Here is a 9,807-nt window from a genome sequence, read left to right as displayed (position 1 = left end):
CTTGAGTCGCTTGAGTCATCCGTCAGCCTGCTCTCAGATAAATTTGATGAGTTTCAAACACGTCTTCTAGCCCAAGAAAAGTCGACAAAGGATGTCACGAAGCGTGTAGAGTGGCTTGAGAAAGCTGAATGGGCCTGTGAAATTGCACAGCTCAATAAGGACGTTGACAGTCTAGAATGGCGCAGTCGTCGACTGAACATCGAAATCCATGGTCTACCAGAGACGGAAAACGAGGACTTACTAAAGAAAGTGAATGAAATAAGCACAAAACTAAAACTTGATGAGGTGTGCTCGAGTGACATAACAGCCCTGCACAGGCTTCCCGCGAAGCCGGGCAAAACACGGGGCGTAATTGTTCGCTTCGCAAAGCAGGAGGTTCGTGATGCCTGGCTAGCAAAAAGGCAGGCGCTACGTGATGACAACACCGGAAAGTACATGTGTGAAAATATGACTCGGTACACTCGCACTCTTCTGACAGTTGCCAAAGAATGGGCTAAGGAATACAGCTACGCGTTCGTTTGGCACGTAAATGGAAAGGTGCTTGTACGGAAACAAGCCGGTGCACGAGCAGTTGTCATCCGCGATAAGGATGACCTCGCCAATCTGAGGTGATAGCGCAGGCAATTGTATTTTCAAGCAAACGCGATGCCATTCATGTCCAATTTTGCTCACCATAGTGAGCAACTCAAGGATAAGCAGAAGTTTTCTTTATTTCATTTAAACGCCCAAAGTTTGCGAAATAAATTTGATGAGGTTACTTTGTTTTTATCAGATTTAAACCACGAGTTTGACTTTATTTGCTTTAGTGAGACGTGGTTCACATCTGACGACTGTTTTCTCTTGCCGGGATTTGATTGTGTGTCAGCGTGCCGTTCATCAAAGCGCGGAGGAGGTGTTGCTCTGTATGTGCGTTGCCAACTACCGTATCAAATTCTAGCAAACTATAACATTGTGAATGAAAATTTTGAGTGCGTCATTATTCACTGTTATAATATACTACTTGCTCTTGTGTACCGAACGCCATCTGGGTGTTTAAAGCAATTTATGCAGTTTGCAGAAGAAATATTTGAACGTAGCCTCGAGCTCAACCTCGAATGTGTCTTTGTTGGGGATTTCAATATAAATGCTTCTCCAAATAATATTACTTTTTTGCATTTCCAAGAGCTCTTTGAGTCGTATGGTTTTTCAAATGTGATTAATGATCCTACTCGCGTCACGTCAAATTCTGAAACAATACTTGACCTGTGCATTACAAGCTTCTGCCCCGATGAAGTTAAATCAGGTACAATTATATGCGATCTTACTGATCATTTACCCATTTACTGTCTGATACCTTCGAAGCAAAAACGCTCTTTTCTGGAGAAAGAAATATTGATTAGAGATTACTCGGAAAGAAACATGTCAAAGTTCAAAGAACTCATTATGCAACAGGACTGGGATAGCGTTACAAAGGAAAAGGATTCTAATAACGCTTATAAGGCATTCGTGATGTTTTTTTATTTCTGCGTACAATGAATCCTTCGGTTTTAAAACTCTTAAGAGACACAAGAGAGCAAGAAAGCCCTGGATCTCGCACGACCTGTATAACAGAATAAAAAACCGCAACATCCTTTTTCAAAAGTTTTTAGACACACGAAGTGAAGGCGATCTCCGCGCATTTAAGAAAGCGAGAAATAAATTGAATGCTGATATTAAGAAAGCAAAGAGATCATACTATGTGAACAAGTTTTCCAATATTGCAGGAAATCCTCGTCTGGTATGGCAAGCGGTCAGAGACATCACGTGTAAATCGAACTCCCCAAAGCGGGTTTCTTATCACAGCGAATCTATGAGTGAAGAAGTGGTTGCAAACCTGTTCAACGAACATTTTATTAACGTGGGTGCTTCTGCAAATGACTGCGCTGCGATACCATGCGAGAAATTCGTCAAAGCACATTGTGAAAATATTGTATTTTTGTTGTTGTTTTGTTTTTTGTTTTTTGTCCCCAACTGATGAATATGAAATACTGGACGTCATTTTGGGTTTAAAGAACCATTGCGCCTCTGGAGCTGACAATATTAAACCCGGTCCACTAAAAGCCGTGGCAGAAATAGTTAATAGTCCACTCACACATATTCTGAACCTTATTCTTTCCACCGCAGTGTTCCCAGACGCAATGAAGTTAGCTCGTGTGGCTGTTATACACAAGGGCGGTTCCACTAACGATATGAACAATTACAGACCAATCTCGGTGCTCTCTATCTTTGCGAAGGTAGCGGAAAATATTATACATAAAAGACTAGTAAGCTTTCTGAGTGTAAATAACATAATAGCAAGTGAACAATTCGGCTTTAGAAAAAATAAGTCCTCCGAAATGGCCCTTCTTGAAGTGAAAGAACATATACTCGAAAACATTGAAAGGAAAATATTTACCCTCGGAATATTTCTGGATTTTAGAAAGGCCTTCGACTGTGTCCAACACGACGTGCTTTTAAGGAAGTTGCCATTGTATGGATTTCGCGGCAACGCATGGTCTTTAATAAAAAGCTACTTAACATCTAGAGCCCAGTTCACATGTATAAATGGCACAAAATCCGACAGCAGACTTGTAAAACAGGGCGTACCTCAAGGGTCATTACTTGGTCCGACACTATTTTTACTATATATAAAGGACATTGTAAACATAATAAATAACACTAAGTTAATTTTATATGCAGATGACACGAATGTGTTTTTCTCGGGCGCTGACGTTGTGGACGTGTTTCATCAGGCCAACGAATGGTTAACTGGACTGAACTTATGGTTTGTTTCGAACAGACTCTAATTAAACACAAGTAAAACTAAACACATACTGTTTAGACCGAGGGGAACCCATCCACCCACGAACTTGCACTTAAAATTTCATAACGTTACTATCGAACAATCGACTACAGTTAGATTTTTGGGGGTAATATTCCAGGAGAACCTTTCATGGACGCCTCACGTTGACGTACTGCGTAGGGACCTTGGGCGAGCCGTGGGAATTTTAAACAAGATAAGATACCATGTTCCGTCTGCTGTAAAAAAGCAAATCTACTATGCGCTTTTACATTCACGCTTCTGTTACTGTTTCCTAGTATGGGCTACAACGACTAAGACAAATTTGGATTGTCTTTTCTCTTTGCAAAAGCGAGCAGTGAGAGCAATAGGCAATTTGGATCTTTCGGAGGACACTGCACCTCATTTTAAAAGTAATAAAATAATGCCCATTCACAAACTCCATAAACACAAACTGGCCCTGGAAATTTCGCGTCTTCACCAAACAGATATAACATTTAAAACTAAATATCATGCCCAACCTGGTCCTTATTATCTACGACATAACTTAATACCAAGGCCCCGTTCGCGTACAACATACGGTGATCAAAAACTAAGTTATTTGATTCCGGATTTCCTCAATGCGCATCCTGAATTAGCTGAGATACTGTTTACTGCCGCCAAGGTGCAACGACTGAGAAGAACACTTAGAGACATTTTCTTAAATGAAAACTAAATACCATGCTGTGCTGATAATTTCGTTCGCCTTCACTCCGATTCTTTACCTTCACTGTGATGACTGTTTTTCATAACACCACGCTACTGATCCAACTTATTGTTTCTTATGTACCTGTATTTTTGTGTTTTTCGTGCCCTTTCATATCATGCAGTATTGATGTTTCTTTTGCTTTGTAATTATTGTGCTTATGTTATGTTGTTTCCGCCGCAGCCAAGGGGGGCGCGGCCCCGTCAGACATGTTCTATTGCCTTTTGTCGCGTCCCCCAAGGCATTTCTGTAATGGAATGTCTTCAATAAAGAAAGAAAAAAAAGGTATAAAGAGTTAGCCTACTCACTGAAAAGTTCCTTCACTTCATATGTGATGGCAGTATAGCCATTGAGTAAAAATATATTCTTTGATAACCATCAAACAGCTGTCACAAGGTGCAAAGACAAGTTCTCTAAACACTGCCTCAATAGTTCTAAAGAAGACCTGTGTCTGAAGCGCCTGCCAGTTGTAGCCGTTGCCCTCTCCGTTGTTCTCCACCTTGACGCCCTCATGTGGACCAAAGTAGACCTTCCTGGGCAGTGGTTTCAGCGTGAACACGCCGTGCTGGGCCCCTTTAATGGTAGAGCGGCTGATGGACAGGGCCCACGGGGAGGGTTTTGTTGGCATGAAGCGGGTCACAACCTCCACCTGCAAAAAACGCGCCAGTCTGAGGCTCCCTGCAATGCCACTGGCTAACGTTTTTTATGCACTGGAAATGCACAGATTACACTTTTCATATTCTTTGGAGCTGAAGTTCCAAACTCGACAATTCTCTTCATTTGCGTTCGCTTGAATGTAGTAGTCTTTGAAACGGGCTGAAAGAATGAAAAGGCGTGCATGTGGTGTATACCAGTGAGGTCAAAAGGAAAGGCGCAGTTAACAGTCTCGCTCAAGCTTGGTGGGAAAGGAACCCCGCCAGTCAGGGCAAAAATGAAACAGGCAGTAAAAGGAGGGAGAGGGAATTTCCATAGTCGAGAGGTCCATTAAGGTGAAGGCGCGCATTTAAGCACCACTGTCTCCGCTGGGCAAGTTCGCTGTGGTAGTGTTCATCGGCTCTCTTTACACCGGCCGCAAACAGGTAGACGTGAACGCGGTTTGAAGACAGCGTTTTATGATTGCCTTCAAAAGTTTACGTGCTTGGCACTCACCTCCACATCCTTGATGTAGGTCAATGGTCCGTGTTCGGGGCAGTCACCAGGGTAGTCGATTCCGCAGTCATCGCAAACTACAGAGTATCCAGGTCGTGGTTTCAGAAAATGATGCGAGGATGCTGACATTTTGTATGCAATGCTCGCTGACTGAAGGGCGCTCAAACTGTGCCTGAAATATGCACGCCTGGGTGACCATGGCTCATTATTCCATGATAAAAATGAAACCTTCAAGGATGCCTTCTCTGCGCTAGACATTAGCCTTGTAAGAAGTTGTCCAAATGGCCGGTCCCTAGTGTGGAGCATGTAAGTAGCCAAGAGTGCCAGAGATTCTAGACAATCTGCACTGCATTTCCTATGTTCATCACTTACTAGTTCTGCTTAAAGACCCATTTACAACGAAGTCCGCATTTCCCGTCATCGTTTTGCAAGCCAGGAACCGGTTTTCAGACTCGCACAAGTATTCCTCGTCTGAGTTTTCCTCGCATTCCATGTACTTGATCTCTTTTCGCTGCCGTCTCAGGCAGCAGTACCCGCTGGAAGACGTCTCGGACGAGGCTGCATTTGATCACAAGATAGGTGCTCTAAGCATGGCTCGTGGCATAGAATCGAATAGATCGGCTTTAACGGAACATTACGATTCCGTGCTAAAGAAACAAACAATTAAGCTGCAGCATAATCAAGTGTTTTCTATAACATTCTATGAAAGAAAACAAAACAGCAATCCTCATCATCGTAAAACATCGCACCGTTTGTTATCCCTAGCTATTAACGTCTGAGAACTTAAGCCCATTCAATTGCCCAAAGCTCTGCCGATTCTTAGCTGGATTAGCAAGCCATCTTTATTACTTTTGCTTTATTAGCACATGTCTGCTAACGGACTCTGTTCCAGCGAAACTCTGCAGAAGATTAGCTGAAAACTGTGGTATTGCTTCTGTCAGAAACAAGCACTCTCACGTAAAGCCCCTCATGTGAAAAATCCTCACCCAAGGCCATTGGAGTATCTGTAACAAATAAGTAAATAAATAAATAAATGAACGTCAAATCATGCCTTTCCAGCTGGAAATGCCCAGTTACAACTAGAACTACAAATCGTGTCCAGCTGGAACATTTCTTGCTCTGTCTCCAGCTGTAAAATTTTCAGCCCCAGTAGCTACAGCTCGAGTCTCGTCCATGTACGGCGAGAAAATGTCACCCCAGGTGGAAATTCGGCTAGAAAATTTCTTTTCCAGCGTGAATACCCCTGAGGAAAGTTTACTTAGTCTTCATTTCTTTTTCGGACTGCCTTACTGTGCACATGTCATTATAGGCTCACTTTTAGTAAAGAGCGCAGGCATACATGGTCATGCACCTCAACACTTAATACACCTTTAGTTCCAAAAGAACCCTCAATAATTCGTCGCGTATGCTCCCTGTTTAGAGCTAGCTTTTAATGTACTGCCGCCCAGCTCTTTATGGCAATGGGTTCGTCACATGCTTTCTGGTCTCACTGAATACCCCTCTCTTGATATCGCTTTCACGAACATGCGAGGTGCACAGGGAATAACTAAATAACGGGGCTTCCCCCAGGAACCTCCACACTCACAGGAGGGCTGGCCGGATGACCCCTGGTCTTCGGCGCCCTCCGCGTAGCTGACTTCCTTGACGGCACGCTTTGGGTAGCGTCTGTCATCAGCTTCAACTGCACCGAGTCAAATAATGTGAAATACATTAGGTCCCACACGGCATGCATGTATACGTGTTCTTCGCAAAGGCCGGGAATGGATCGCGCTTTATTTATTTTTTTGTTCGTGTAAAGCAAAGTTACTCCAAAAGCGTTCCTTATGACTTCTTCAGTTGAGCACTGAGAAAAGCCGCACATATGTAAGCTTGTGTAATCATTCATTCACAACAACCACACTGTGCCAACCAAAGGCATTTAACCCAGACCATAGAATGATAACTGAAACCAAAAAGAGGACAGTACGATTCAGAGGGCGGCAGAGGTAGGCAAAGTAACCTTGTGAAATCCACTAACCTTCTGAGCAAGCTAATGAAAAGACAGTCATTAAATCTTAGGTCGTGAGCTAGCTAATCTGCAGGATTTCTTAGTGAACTTACATCCGCCACGGCTGAGAGTATTTTTCTGAAAAGACTTCCAATTTCGAACGTACTGTTTTTAGGAAGTTTTGAAAGTGGTCGCTGAAACACCCGCCACCCAGGTGAAAATTTCCTGCTGGGAATCTGCTGGTCCCAACACTGCTGGGATTTTGGCAGATTCCCAGCAGCTGCTGGGACCAGCAGGAGCTGCTGGGACCAGCAGGCGTTGCTGGGACCAGCAGGCGTTGCTGGGACCAGCAGGCGTTGCTGGGACCAGCAGGCGTTGCTGGGACCAGCAGTTGTTGCTGGGACCAGCAGGTGTTAGTGGGACCAGCAGGCACTGAAATTAGCTTTTGACCTCTCGAAATTCGTGAAAGAATAACATCAGTAGAAACGAGGCAAATACCACAAATACAGTGCTGTCTGGTATTTGTATCACTTCTATTGTTCTAGTTCCTTCACGCAGAATTTGAGGAACCTAAGCTAAACTAACATGCCAGTTCTGCTCATCCGAGACTGCCGAGCAAACACAGCTCATTGGACACAGGTTCCCACTTGCTGCTTTGACGCATACTAATGCATTGCATGTTCTCAACAGCAGGAGAAGGCAAGAAGCTCTACTTGTCTTGTGCAGTTTAGCATGTTTATTCTCATGTGAATGGACAGTTCACTGCATATCCTTCCTCTTGGATTTTACGACATCTTGAATCTTCTCGCTGAGGATCCTGTTGATGTTTTTTTACGACGGGGTCCACGTCCACGCCCTTTTGTAGACCCCAGTGCTTGACCGTGGCTGCAAAAACGTATTTACAACAGTTAATAAGGTGCTGCAGAGATAGCTGCCATATGAAAGAAAGGAGGGGTGTGACACAGTAGGATCCAGCAGGTGATTGCAGGGGCATAGTGCGCATGATCCAGCAGGTGATTGCAGGGGCATAGTGCGCATAACTCCCAACTTGCTATAATAACTAAAGAACTTTAGCCAACTCGCTTCTTGGCCTATAAAGAATTATCATTCACGGTTTCAGATTTATTCTGATGTTTAAAGGTGTCTGATAATTATAAGGCAGCTTATAGCTAAGCAGGCGTACTACTTACCACTTGGCGGCTGTCGCGGCTTTGAGCTGCCAGTGTTTTGCTTCTGGCATCGTCCATGTTTTTTTTTAGCATGGTCTCATCATACTCTGCTTTTTTGGATGCCAGCAGAGTTCGCTTTTGCTTCTAAAGAACGAAAAAACTAAAAACACAGGATGTGCTGCAACAAGCATACACTACAACACATCGCAGGTTAAATTTCACGAGATTGCACAATGAAACAAGATATAACACTGCACAATGCAAGCACACCTTCTTCTTTTGGGCTGCTGTTTCCTCTTCACATGTCTCGAAGAATCATGCGGATCTAGAATTTTTGGCATCGCAAGTCTTTTTTTTTTCATCCTTTCCTGGATTTCTTTCTCCAACTCTGCAGTGAGAAATTCAGACATACACACACATATATTATAGTAACCCAGTTCGCGTGGCAAAATCTCATGCAATTAAGGTGCACAAAACTGAGCCATTACCTCCTAGCATCAGGACTTGGGTGCTGTAGTGACTGCTGTCCTTTCCGTCCAGCGGATCTCTCCAGAACGCGGTATACACAGACCGCGTATTGAAGTCTGTGTTGTTTTTCGGGTTGAAATTCGTAATATCCTTTGCAGGAATCACGTACAACTTATCTATATCGTGCGCGAACCTGACAACGGCAAACATCGCACGTGTCTGTGGAGCGTGATGCACACCAAGGATCACTAATAACTCTGCAAGCGCAGATCAGCCGCAGATTATTTAACTGAATAAGTTCGGATTAGCGAAGTAATTTAAAAAGCTAAAAGCCGCCACAGTATGATAGAACAGAGAGACGGGGATCGATACTCGTCCGTGCACTCCGAGAAGACAGGGAAAAAGGGGAAAAGAAAAGTAAACAGGTACCCAATGTTGCTATCTCCAAAAATCGATGCGACAAACTTCGGACAAGAAAAAAGGTAGTCAGTAAGCAAGTTTTTCAAAACTGGTTTAAAACAAAACAATTGATACACAGTTACTTATTAAGTTTTAGTGGCGTGTTCATGTAAACAAATGTGCTAATTTACTCGTAAATCAGTTCAATGAGCTCTTGAAGGATAGCCACATCGGCATTTTCACCAGTCCAGGTTGTCTAAATCCAATCCAAATCCAACTAGACGCTTCGTTCAACTCGACGACTGTAGTGCAGTGAACTAGTATATTTTCTGTAACTGTAGGGCCTCCTGCAAAATAGGCTAGGACACGAGTTTTTTTTTTTTTGTAAGGGCCGCCCGATACAAAGAGAAAGCCCCATATCCAAATCCTGCAGCAGCAACAGCAATCCCCGCCTAGTGCTTCTCTTCGGTCGACGTTCAAGTGCTATTCGGATGGTGGCCGTGGTATTATTGTCACAGTGAGCTGAAAGAATGGGCCGCAGGAATAAGCGGTACCGGCGTTGTCTTGACCCAGGCTGCGATGCTGGTCTTCCGACTTCCACCAGAAGTTATCTTCGGATGTCTGCGCACCCACCGTCTCTAGCTGAAGGGCCTACGCGGTAATCGTCACCAGTGCAAGGGGATACGCACCCGACGTCAACAGCGCAAGGATCTCCGCGGCCGCCACCATCGCCAGCGCAAGGATCTACACGCTAAGCTTCGCCAGAGCAAGGACCTATGCGGTCATCTTCACCAGCGCAGACATCACCACAGGCCACGCATCATGATGGGGATGATTATGGCAGCAGCTATAATTGGTCAGGTCCTACGGAAACTCCTACATCGTCGAGCAATCACACGCAACTGCCTGACTTTTCCGAGCACCCTGAGACGTCAGATCAGACGCAATGCAGTAATTTAACTGTTGAGGACTTCCTTGCACTGACTGTGAATTTTGCCATTGAGTGTGGATTGTCTTGGAAGGCAATCAAAGCGCTTCAAAGACTGATATTATATATTCTTGATAGGCATGATCTTCCATTGACGAAGTATCG

At 44.1% G+C, this 9,807-nt stretch overlaps 1 long non-coding RNA gene across 1 annotated transcript; it reads right to left on the bottom strand.

Moving 5' to 3' along the window:
- Positions 1-7,391: 7,391 nt before the first annotated feature.
- Positions 7,392-8,150, bottom strand: LOC144135149 (uncharacterized). The gene is made up of 2 exons (XR_013315396.1): positions 7,869-8,150; positions 7,392-7,563 (listed from the first exon to the last, which is right to left on the bottom strand). It is a non-coding gene; the product is annotated as an uncharacterized LOC144135149 (long non-coding RNA).
- Positions 8,151-9,807: the final 1,657 nt, after the last annotated feature.

This window comes from Amblyomma americanum, chromosome 5 (assembly GCF_052857255.1).
Source record: "Amblyomma americanum isolate KBUSLIRL-KWMA chromosome 5, ASM5285725v1, whole genome shotgun sequence".
Taxonomy (NCBI): domain Eukaryota; kingdom Metazoa; phylum Arthropoda; class Arachnida; order Ixodida; family Ixodidae; genus Amblyomma; species Amblyomma americanum.
Note: the sequence above shows the minus strand (reverse complement) of the source record. Positions and strands in the feature narration are given on the sequence as shown.